Below are 12,432 nucleotides of genomic sequence, written 5' to 3' on the forward strand. Positions count from 1 at the left end.
AAAACAGTTTGCCCTAATTGAGTAACAAGTTTTTGTTTTTGTTTTTCCCCCCCTGTTTACCTTTTTATGATTCTCTTGAGACCTGCATTTGAAGATCAAATTGTCTATTGAGTTCTGGCGCTTTGGTCAGGAAGCTCTGGAAATCACTTGTTTTGTTGAATGACTTTGTCCTCGCCTGAAATGTTATGCTGAACTTTGCTGGGTAGTTGATCCTTGGTTGAAGTCCCTACTCCTTTGCCTTACGGAATATTGGATTCCAATTCTTTCGATCTTTTAATGTAGAAGCTGCAAGGTCCTGTGTGATCCTGACTGTATGTCCTTGATATTTGAATTGTTTCTTTCTGGCTGCCTGTAGTATTTTCTCCTTCACTTGATAGCTCTGGAATTTGGCAACGATATTTCTTGAGGTTTTGAGTTTGGGATCCCTTTCGGGAGGGGAACGGTGGATTCTTTCGATGACTATTTTGCCCTCTGAATCTAGCACTTCTGGGCAGTTTTCCTTGATGATTTCCTGGAAGATATTGTCTAGGCTCTTTTCTTCATCATGGGTTTCTGGCAGGCCAATAATTCTTAAATTTTCTCTCCTGGATCTATTTTCCAGGTCAGTTGTTTTTCCAATTAGATATTTTACATTTTCTTCTATCTTTTCGTTCTTTAGATTTTGTTTGACCGATTCTTGTTGCCTCATTGAGTCATTAGTTTCTACTTGCCCAATTCTAATCTTTATCATATTGTTTTCTTCAGTTAACTTTTGCATCTCCTTTTCCATCTGACCAATTTTTCCCTTTAAGGAGCTATTTTCTCCAGTTAATTTTTGTACTTCCTTTTCCATTCGACCAATTTTCACAGTTAGGTTTTGTGTTTCCTTTTCCATTTGACCAATTTTCCCAATTAGGTTTTGGGTTTCATTTTCTGTTTGATCAACTCTTCCTTTTAGGGAATTATTTTCTCCAGTTAATTTTTGAACTTCCTTTTCCATTTTCTCAATTTTCCTCTTCAGAGTGATGTTCTCATCAGTGAATTCTTTTTTTATGATTTTAAAATCATTGGCCAGTTTTTCTTCTATTTCCTTCTTCAGCTGTTCCAGGAGAGCTGCGTATGCTTGCGAGAAGTTCATAGTCCCTTCTGAAGTTTCAGATGGAAGTACAGTCTCAGCTCTGACCTCTTTGGTGCTTGTGTTTTGGTCCTTATCCCCATAGAAAGATTCTATGGTTTTTTCACCTTTGGTCTGCCTTTTCCTGTTCATGATGTTGAGTGAATGTTGTAGCTTTTGGTTCTTTCAGTCAGAAGCTACAGAACTTTGTGTTGAGCTGATGTATGAAAGAGCTAAAAGCAGGTTTTTGTTTTTTGTTTCCCGGATCAACCCTGGGGTTAGCTTGTTAAGTGTGTGGGAGGAGTGGTCTGGTCACAGGATATCTCCTCTGCTGCACTGAGGCTAAGGCAAGCTCAGGGGATGGTGATCCCAGCTTCTCTATTGTCTTCCCTTTTCCCCTGGAGGGCTGAGGCACGCCTAGATGCTAATGCATGTTCGGGTTGCCTGGGTCTCAGTGCAAGTTTTCTCTGCCCTGGGTCCTCTGTCCTTCCGGTTCACCTCCGCCACAGTAGGAGGAATCCCCCTTAGCTATTTTCCTAGCCTCAGGTGTTATGAGACTATTTGCCCCTTCTGCCATTCCCGCTGATCCAGGATTTTTTCTTGGGAAATATTTTATGGTTCTTTCACAGTCATCAGGGTGGGGAGGAGAGAGCATTTACTGATCACTCTGCCATCCTGGCTCCCGGAAGTTCAAGTAGGTGACTTACCGAAGTTTAATCTTCAGGCTGAAGGTCTCAGGAGCTGCTGCGCTGGTATCTGGCGCTCAGCGGCTCTCACTGACTCGGTTTGACTTGTCTCCCGCTCCGCTGGTTCCGCCCGCTGCTCTCAGGCTTCTTGGGTCCCTTCCGCCCTGCTGCGCTGACCGCGCTGCGCTGTGTGCTGAGGGCTCATCCCCGCGGAACAGATCCTTCCCGTGGACCTTCCAGTCTACCCTGGGCTCCGAATCCGTCACAGTCTGCCTGCCACTGGATTCCGCACCTCCAAAATTTAGTCAGATTCTCCTTTCAGAGGTATCCAAAGAAGTTTGTCCAGGAGCTTAGGTGAGTCGTTGCTCTCACTCTGCCATCTTCCTAGATAATCTTTATGATATTAAAAAGGTTCTTTTTGTAGGTTTTAATTTTAAGCATAAATGAGTCCTACACTTTATAAAAGACATTTTCTTTGTCTATTGAAATAATCATGTGGTTTTAGATACTTTTGTTTTTAATATGATTAATTCTATTGTTAGTTTTCCTTATGTTGAGTCATCCTTGGATCCCTGTGTAAATCTTTCTTGGTTATTCTTGGGTGAATTGCTGTAGTCTGATAGGATTTTATTTAAAATGGTTGATATTCATTAATGATATGGTTGTTCAGTCATGTCTGACTCTTTGTGACCCCGTTTAGGGTTTTCTTGGGAAAGATAGTGAAATAGAGTGCCATTTCCTTTTCCAGCTCATTTTACAGATGAGTAAACTAAGGCAGGCAGATAAATGACTTCCCTGGAGTCACAAAGCTAGTGTCTGAGGCCACATTTGAATTAGGAAGATGAGTCTTCTGACTACAGGTCCAGCATTGGTACATAATTCTCCTTCTTTATTCTCTACCAGGTCTGAAATTCTCTTTCTGATTACCTCAGTCTCATAGAATCTCCAACTTCCTTCAAAGTATAGCTCAGTGCCGTCTCCTACAGGAAACATTTTCTGATGGCCCAGATTATTAGTCTCTTCCACCACCATCATCACTACCCCAGCAACAAAAAAGAATAGTTTTTACTTCATATATATTTTATATATACATGCATGTATGTTCTTTTTTACCAGTAGAATGAGAACATGGATTGCTTCATGTCTATCTTAATATCCCCACAATCTTAGCATAGTACCTGGACCAGTAGGAGTTTAATAAATATTTGTGGATCGATCAATTGAATCTAATAGAGGAAAAGATTATTACCAAAATTACTGATAAAAGGGAGAATAGGAAGTAAGAGGAGGGGCTTGGACAAAGTGTATGAGAGATTTGAATAGCAAGAGAGCACTTTCACCAGAGGACAGTAAAAAAAAGTTTTGTTGAAAAGTGGTCCCTTAGTTGAGTCTTGAAGGCCAAAGGGGGAGTTTAATTATAGGTAGAAGATTATGTGAATAGAGTCTGGAGACTGCATATGGCATGATGAGGAAAGAAGAGAGGGTACATTGAATGGTCCAGTTCAGCTTGAAGAAACTACATCAAGAAATTAGGAGAAAAAGCTCAAGGAAGCGTAAGTTTTTATTTGGAGGAGCTTGAATGTCAGGATCAAGAATTTATAAAGCATTTCATATGCAGTGGACAACCACTAAAGGTTTTTGAAGTTATGTGATCAGGGTAGTGAAAATGGAAGATGATTCTGGTCATCTGATGAGAAGGATGAATGGGGGAGAATATACATGGGAAACAGGAAGATCATCTAGGAAGTTATTTAAAATGGTCTTGGGTAGAAGAGATGAGATCTTAATTTATCTTTGTATTTTTCTTAACTAGTCGCATGATATCTTGTTCATGATAGGAGCAAAGTTTATTTTAGATATATTTTTGTTAATACTATTAAATCATTTTGATATCCTCTTGGATCTATGATCTCATTGGTGTGGATATTCACTTCAGTGGTTCAGTTCAAAATACATTTACATATTCCATTCACATTCTTGTGAGATGCTCACTTGCCCATAACTTCTCCACTGGGCCTGTCTCTGGGTCTCCTGACCCAACTTGTGTAACCATTGAACATATAGCCTATCCATCTGTGTCCCACCTCCAGATTTGATTAGATGTCCTCTGAAGGTCCTTTCTACTCTGTGATTCTGTGTTTTACAACAGTTTTCTATTCAAGAGAACTGGAGGATCACAAAAATTATCAGGGGCAATGTATTTTTATACTGCGTGGTTTTGAGAGTTTTTTTTTTTTAAAGCTATAGATTCACAGAATCACAAAATTTCAGAGTTGGAAGGCAGCTTAATGACCACTTAGTCTGATGCGTAACCAAAAAATAATCCTTACTTTAACATAATCTCCAAATGGTTCATATATCCTTTCCTTGATCACTGAGGGCTTACTGCCTTCTAAAGAGTTCACTTCACTTTGGGATAGCTTTAATTGTTGGAAGGTTTTTCTTGACATCAAGCATAAATGTACCTGTTGGCAATTTAACTTCCAACCCCTCCTCCTAGTGTTTCAAGAACAAAAAGAAGAAGATTGATTTCTTTTCACTCTTTAAACAACTTGAAGGCAACTATCATGTATATCTGAGTTTTCTCTGGGTTAAATATGCCCTATTCCTTCAACTAATCCTCATATGATATAGATTTGAGACCCTTCATGATTATGTTTATCCTCTTCTTGACACATTTTAGTTTATTAAAGTGCTACCCAAGACTCTGGTGCCTGTAATTAAGCACAGCATTCCAGATAACATCAGGTTGGGGCAGAGTATAACAGAACTGCCACCAAGGGTATGTGGTAAATGTTTCACAGTTGGCTCTCTGAAAAAAATGAATATACACGTGACACATGTTTATATTATTGATGGTTTCTCCACCGCTTTTAAAAGTCTAGATAATCAGCAATAACAACCCAAGCCCTGATTTGTGTAGCAGTTTGCCAATTTTTGATGTTTAAATGCTCACACTGAAAATTTTAACAATCTGCTCTGATATAAAACCAACTGTGTAGCACACCCTTGTCCACCACCTCCCTATTTCTAGAATGTATATCTTTTTTAATGCAGTCCAAGTTTGTATTACCTTTTTTAGCTACCAGAAAAATCACAGCTGACTCATTTAGCTTGTGTTCCATTAAAATCCCCAAATCATTTTCATAAAAACTGCTCTCTAACCATGCCTCCCCCCAAGTATTTTTTTTCTTATAATAGTAGGGTTTTGTTTTTTTTTTAATAGTGTATAAGATTTTAAATGTGTCTCTACTACATTATTAAATTTAGGACAATCCTTTAGCCAGTCAAGATTTTTGGATTCTGAGGCTGTCATCCAGTGTGTTAGTATCCCTCCCAGGTTTGTGTTATCTGAAAGTATGACTAGGAGGCTCTTTATTCCTTTTTGAAGTCATTGATGAAGGCAGGAGGCTTGGATCTCTGAGGCACTCTGCTGGAAACTTTTTATCAAGTTGACTATTAAGCCAGTAATGACCACTCTTTGACAGGCAGCATGGTACAACGGAAAGAATGCTGGATGTGGAATCAGAGACCTTCAGGGCTGACTCTGCCATTCACTATCTGGGTGACTGAGATTATTTAACATAACCTGTCTGGGTAGGAGTTTTCTCCTACTAAAAATTGACCTTGTAAGGTAAGCTCCCAGCTCTTAATCTGTGATCCTAAATCTTTTGGAAGGCCTGTAAGAGATAGAAAAGAAAAAAAACAAACCAGAAAGATGGAAAAGATTATCACGGTCGAAAACACCTTTAGTAGTGGTCCTTTCACAGCTGGCTTCATTACTGTGCTACAGGAAATGCTTCATCCTAAAAGATCACTTACACTGCGTTGGTACCCTCTGTTTCTGGGACCCTCTGATTGGAGGGTAAAGTGTACCTCCCACAGCTTCCACTTCAGGAGGGAATGGAGACCAGGAATCTCTTTATTTCCCACCTGGTTGCTCTCCTCTGGATTTTTGCATCATATTTCCATGGTAGCAACCTTTCCTTCACCTTTTTAGCTTACTTTTATGTTATCTTCCTCCTTAGATTGTAAGCCTCTTTAGGGCGAGGACCCTTTTTTTGGTATTTGTTATGTCCAGGGCTTAGCTGAGTGCTGGGCACATCGGTGCTTATTAAATGTTTATTGACTATTTTTTGAGCCTCTTTTTTCTCTAGCTTAAAAACGTGTTTTGTTTTTTCTGGTTCGCCTTAGCTGTTCTTCTTGCCAGCCTCCGTCCAGTCCAGTCAGGTTGTAGTACCAGACCACATTTTTGTATGCGTCCCTTGCTACTTACCCTTGCTTCTTTATTTTGTATATATCTTTTAAAAATCTAAGTTGATTGGTATGTTCTTTATGCAGCCATTGTCTTCAAGACAATGCCTTCTTTTCCTTCCCACTGGAATTGTTTCCCTTTGTGTGGTCAGAATTTAATTCTTGAGAGTATCTCCTTCCTTCTGGGCTGACTCAGTCAGATGATTACTATCTTTCCTCCCTCTGAACCCTTTGAAATCTGTTCTTCCAGAATCCAGGATGTCAAATTATTCCTGACTTTACTTTGTTGTCATAAACTTTTACAATAGTCATCACTTTTTCTCAAGGTTCCTGTGATTCTGATCTAAGCAGCCAGTTCCTCTTTGTTGAGAATCAGATCCACAACATTTTTCCTAGCATTTGAAGGATGAAATTACCGTTAGGTCAAGTCCAGAAGTATTTCCCTGCTCTTCTTTTGGCAAGAGAGTTCCAGCATGGGTCTAGGTAGTTGAAGTCAGCCATCTCTGCTTATTATACCTCTGTTCCAGATTTGAGATCTTTTTTCCTGAGCTCCAGATCGGTTTATTTTCTATCCAGGTGATCTGATAACAAACTCAGTTCTCCCTCTATTGATTCTCACTCAAATGTTTTGCATTGTGCTTCTCCCCTCTGGTTCCTGGGTTTCCTTACACAAAGTTTACCTTTTACATGTAATGCTATGCTGCTCCCTCTCCTGTTCCCCTCCCTGCCTTTTACCCATGTTTTTGAACAAGGTATACCCATGTAGAGCCGTATTCAGGCCGGAGTTCTCATCCTACCAAGTATCAGTCGTAATTATGAGACAAATTTGTGTTATGGCATCTTGTTCATCTTGCCTGTTACCTAAATTTTACTACAGGCTATTGTCTTGGATTTTGTCTCCTGTGAAATTCTAGGCATCTCAATTGCTATTCAGTCTTCCTCACATTCATTCTCAAGTAGGTGGATAAGTCAGTGTTATCCTTCTGCCTTCTTTTTCAGTTTAAAGTAATTTCTTTTGGGGAGGGGGTCACCCATTTAATGCACATCATTTTGATATCATCGACCACGTTTACATAACAGCCAGGCTCCTTCCTCATAACAGAATTCACCCTTGGGTTTGGCCTCATTTGGGTTTCTTAGATGTTACAAACTCACAACCTGTATCTCACAAAGCAAAGAGCCTCGGGGAGGCAAAGCAGTTGAACTTCGGGATTTTAAGCCATTTTCTTTCAGGCCTTGGGGTGGGGGCGGTGGGGAAGGGGTTGAATGGGGGGGTTCCAAGGCATTGTTCTGGGGATAGGAACTGTGATTAAAATTGAATGCAATAAAATAAGACCTACAAAAGGGAAGGGTGGGATCAGAAGTGTGTATCACTCACTAACTTTCTATTTTAAACCTGAAGAGAAATTGAAGACTTGGGATAGATTTGGGCAAGAAAAGAACACACAAGGTAGATTGAAGCACTGATTTTTAAAACAAAGAAATCAGAAATAGAACAATTTAAATTTTTTATCCTTTCTTTACAGGTTTACCTAGACCACTTTTGATAAAGAAAACTGTAGAAAGTTAGTAACTACGGCAAGTTAATGCCAGGAGATGGCCCTTTTCAATTTCTCAAAGAGTTCTGGTTGTATGGTATTGGAAATATACTGCCTCAGTTCTCTGTTTGCCCTAGTTGGAATCAATCATGGAAGACTTAGTCCAAGGGTTGTTTTTGCCCATATTTCTTTGTAAACTCTTCAGCATTCTTACAGAATTTTTTATGGTCCTTAGAATACTTTCAGCTAGCTCAGCCCAAAGGGGGTACTTAGGCTGGGGGACATTCACCAGTGCATTGAGGGACTGGATGACTTCATCAGTTTTGGTTGTTGGCTTCCAGTTTTCAGCACTGGCCAACAGACCTGCTCTTTTTCATTGATGTTAGGGCTGATAAAACCTTATTTTAAGTGCTCTTAGGTGGTTTGAATGAATACTCTGCTGGGAAGTTGACTTCTGTTCTGAATGCTCCATTGTCATATGGAGAGTTCTGTCAATAGATTAGCTTCATCAGCAAGTATGTTATGAGAGTTTTTCATCTCACGCTTATGGATTTCTTCCAGCTCCTTCCTCAGTCTCCTGCTGGCTACAATCTTCAGTCAGTTTAAGGTAATTTCAATTAGATTTTTAGAATAGAATCTTACTAGATTTTGTTGTTGTTCAGTCATTCAGTTGTATCCAACTCTTAATGACCCGGTGGACCATACTCTCTATGAAGTTTTTTTGGTAAAGATACTGTAGTAGAAAACCTTTTAAACATGCATTATGTTCTCCTTTCTCTGCAGTCACTTGTTTTACAGATTTGGTATTTAGTTCATAAGATTTTGACACATTTTTTTCAATTCTTCCTCATGAAACCATACTTTTATCACTTCAGATGTTAAATGTACCCTTGGTGAATAACAGTTCATTATTCCAAGGCTAACTTTTGTTATAGCGGATAGATTTTCAATGGGATTTAAATCAACTGAGTTCACAGATAATTGCAGCATATTTATTTTTAACTTTTGGATACATCTTAACCTTTGGTGACATGTGGTGTAGCATAAAGTTATGTTGCAGTATTCCATCTCCATTCTTGAGTTTATAATTCTGGAATGTTTCTTTTCTTAGTATATAAATATATCTATTAGTAATTTCCTCAGTGGGAACAAAACTTGCAGGATTTTTGGAAGTTTTAAAAAAAACAAAAAACATGAGAACTTTTTTGCATCTGATGAAATTACCCAGATATTATGAGATGACCTGAACTTCTACTGACAGCATTTTTGGTATGACTTTGAATGAAAATGTGAGTTTCATAAAAGAAAAAATGTTGCCATTTTCTAGTCTTCAGGTCTTCTTATTGTCTTGCCAATGACAATTGCTTTTCTTTATACCAGTGTTTAGTAGCTGTGTTTTTTTTCTTATTCTTACCACTTTCAAGGAGCTGATACCTCACTTTTTGAGGAATCAGTAGCAACTTATTCAGCTCTTAGTTTCTATTGAAGGTTTTTCTTGTTTTCTGAGGAATTGATTAAGGTGTTTTGCAGTTTTTGCCATTGTTTTTCAACTACAGTTTCCTTTATTCTTTGGTGTGGCTGATCCTTTTTCATTTTGAGCTTGAATGATCCTTGAAACATTTGTAAGTATCCCTATAGCAACCGATAGTTGTGTCAATATCTCTGGCAGTCACTGAAGTGACTCTGTAAGAGCTACAACTTTTATAGATTTCCTTCTAGCACTGTCCATTCTTTAAAACCACAAAATTCACACACACACACACACACACACACACACACACACACACACATACACACACACACACACACACACACACACACACACACACCCCCAAAAGAGCAGTGAAATGTGTTTGGCATGACATATAGCAATCAACTGACAAGAAGTAACAAAATTGTGTGAAAATCAGCTTACTCAAGTTTCATCTTGCCAGTTTCAGACATTCTAAGTTAGCCAAGCATAGACACCTCAATGACCATTCACAAAATATGAAACCATGCCATAATTACTGTTTGTCCCAAGTAATTAGCATGACACCATAGATTTAGATCACGAAGGGGCCTTAGGTCTGCAGCTAGTATATATCTAAGATAGGATTCTGATTCCAAGTCTAGTATTGTATTCCATGTACCAGTACTGTGTAACTCAAAGAGAAACAAATTCTTACAGGTTACATATTGTCTTAGGAAGCCACAAATTTAAATTATCTGTTTTATTGTATTTTTAAATATTTCCAAATGACATTTTAATCAGATTCACGATACACAGAACTTGACACTTCTAAACTATATCATGCTGACTTTGTAGATGAAGAAGGAACTAAAATCCAGAGAAATCAAGTGATTTGATCAGAGTTCTAGAATCCAGGTCTTCTAAGTTTTGCAGTCCTGTGTACTTTCCATTCCATTATTGTACTTTACTTTTTAGTTATTGTTGCTTTTAACTCACTTGTTAATGAATTGAAGATTGTTACATTTCCCCCCAAATAGACTCTAAATCAGTAACTATATAGTAGAATTCAGATATTTGTTGTTATTCAGTTGTTTTAGTCATGTTTCCTTCTCCAGAACTCAAGTACACATTTTACTAAAGTATTTAAACGAAAATACCTACTTATTCTTTGAATTGATATTTCATTTTATTCTAGTAAGTGCCTAAGTATATTTCAAAATCCCCATTAGTCTCATTACATAGAAAGGACTAGAACTACAAATAAGCAACTCGACCGTGTATCTTGTCTTCTAATATTTCACTTTCTTATACTAGATATTGTCTTCTGCACAGTCACTTTTGCTACTGTGACTCACGTCCAAAATAATTTTCTTAACACAAGTTCTCACCCTCAAATATGGCAAAATCTCCTGATAGAACATGGAGTAGATTGTACCAACATCCTCAGCCTCCAACTGTTTTGACTACAATGTATGTTTTTGTTTTGTTTTTTAGTAAGGAAGTCCAGCTAGGATCATCATTCTGCAGTAGGCAAACCACAGTGATCTAAAATCTCATAACATATATCAACTAAGTTTCAGGTTCCCCAAGAAGTCTGCTTCACTTCCCTCTGTTGGCAGGGACTTTGGCTTGTTGACCTGAAAACTTGTTGAAGAAAAGGCAACATGGCTAAATGCATACATTTTATGATTTAATTAATTAATTGCTCAATTCCCCATAAAGAAAACAGTTACATAATGCATTATGGAGCCAGAAATGTTCTGGCTACCCAGTGCAGAAATCCTCTGGCTTATATACATTTTGCCATGAGGAGGAAACTCTCTTAACTAAGCAAATCATAAATTCAGTAAGACAAGACAATTAACAAAGCAATGTCAATCAAATGTTGGGATTCCAAGCTGGGTAAACATATGTCTCGGTGACAAGGAAGGAAGGAAATCCCACCACTAGCAAGTGGCAGGCTTCCTGCCCCAAACAGATAACTGATGCAGGAAAGGGCAAACAATGTTCAATAGAAACCCAGGATGCCTATTTTTCTTTACCATTAATATCCCATAACATAGTATGTGTCCATTATTCAAGATATGTCATAACATAGTATGTGTCTATAGATAATAAGATACAAAGGAGAGTCCCATTATTCAAGATATGTCATAGGTTAAAGGTCTCCCAAGAAATGCAGAGTCAGCCCTGGCTGGCTTTTGCTGACACAGGAAGAGGCACTCTCTGAGTCCGCTTCAGAGAGAACAAAGAGATTATTCCAAAAATTTATGGTAAACATTATCAGGCTCTACTAATAAATATCCCTTTACTCTTCCTTATTTACCCAATAGAATGTAAGCTTAATTTTTGTCTTTATATCCTTAGGGCCAAGTACACAATTTTGTTGTTGTAGTTCAGCCATTCAGTTGTGTCCAACTCATCATGACCTCTTGGACCATAGCATGCGAGGCCCTTCTATGCTCTGTTGTCTCTCAAAATCTGTCCAAGTTCATGTTCATTGTTTCCATGACACTGTTAATCCTTCTCCTCTTCTGCTATCCCCTTTTCCTTTTGCCTTCAGTCTTTCTTAACATCAGACTCTTAATAAATTATTTTTGATTGATTTATAGATACCCCTTTGCTAATCTAGGGAATCCAGTATCTCTGCCCTGGCAACTGTAGATATCAAGAGAAGAAACATGAGAAGCCCTTTCTGATCTAGCCAATGGTTGCCATTAATGCCATAGATCTTGCACTGCTAACTGCTAACTTCTAATCAGATAGTCTTTCATGAAGCATGTATTCTAGCTCAACTTTCTTTGGGTATTGAGACCTACCCAGCCACTGTCTGTGTATATTTCCCACAGAGTAACACAAACCTGTCTTCTTTAGAACCAAGCTTCTGCTCTAGGCTACAGAAGAGCCAGATGTACTGACTGTATGTAGATAGGATGATAAAAATTCACCCCAACCTGGAAAGATATCCCTGTTTTCTCTGATTCCATGTCTTAAAGATGTATTTTAAATTTTCTTCAATCATTGTGGGGAAGAGAGAGGTGATGCCTGGATTTTTTTTTTGTAACTAAACAGAGCTAGACTATAAAATATCAAACAAGAAAAGCTTTAATCTAAAATTTTAGATCTGTTTTTTGCAAACAGGATCTAAGTTCTGGTGGGAAGTCATAGGGCAGGTCAATCTGAAGATTACAATCTTTCCCACTACCGTACTCCAGTATTTTGTGGTCTGGTAAAGAGAAGGCATTTGGGTTTAAAACCTTTCCTCTCTTAGATGGAAATGCTAAAAATCAGTGCAGCGAGCTACCCTGAAGACTGAATCCTGATGGAGAAATCTAGAAAAAGTCACATAGAGTCATTTGTCTAGCCCAGTTTATCACAGGGAAATAGACAGGAAGGTCTATGTACCCT

General features: G+C 38.4%; 1 protein-coding gene and 1 pseudogene across 14 annotated transcripts in view; one reads left to right on the forward strand and one right to left on the reverse strand.

Moving 5' to 3' along the window:
• Positions 1-12,432, forward strand: part of SLX4IP (SLX4 interacting protein) — a 250,977-nt gene that overhangs the window by 16,817 nt on the left and 221,728 nt on the right. For 2 of the 14 annotated variants that reach the window (XM_072634463.1, XM_072634461.1), the window contains exon 2: positions 8,133-8,178. The exons of the other annotated variants lie outside the window; for them this stretch is intronic. The gene's annotated coding sequence lies outside the window, so the exon portion shown is untranslated. The remainder of the gene's footprint in view (positions 1-8,132; positions 8,179-12,432) is intronic. 14 annotated transcript variants of the gene reach the window in all.
• On the reverse strand, positions 7,730-11,428 carry LOC140519102 (ubiquitin-conjugating enzyme E2 L3 pseudogene; annotated as a pseudogene).

Source organism: Notamacropus eugenii, chromosome 1 (genome assembly GCF_028372415.1).
Source record: "Notamacropus eugenii isolate mMacEug1 chromosome 1, mMacEug1.pri_v2, whole genome shotgun sequence".
NCBI lineage: Eukaryota > Metazoa > Chordata > Mammalia > Diprotodontia > Macropodidae > Notamacropus > Notamacropus eugenii.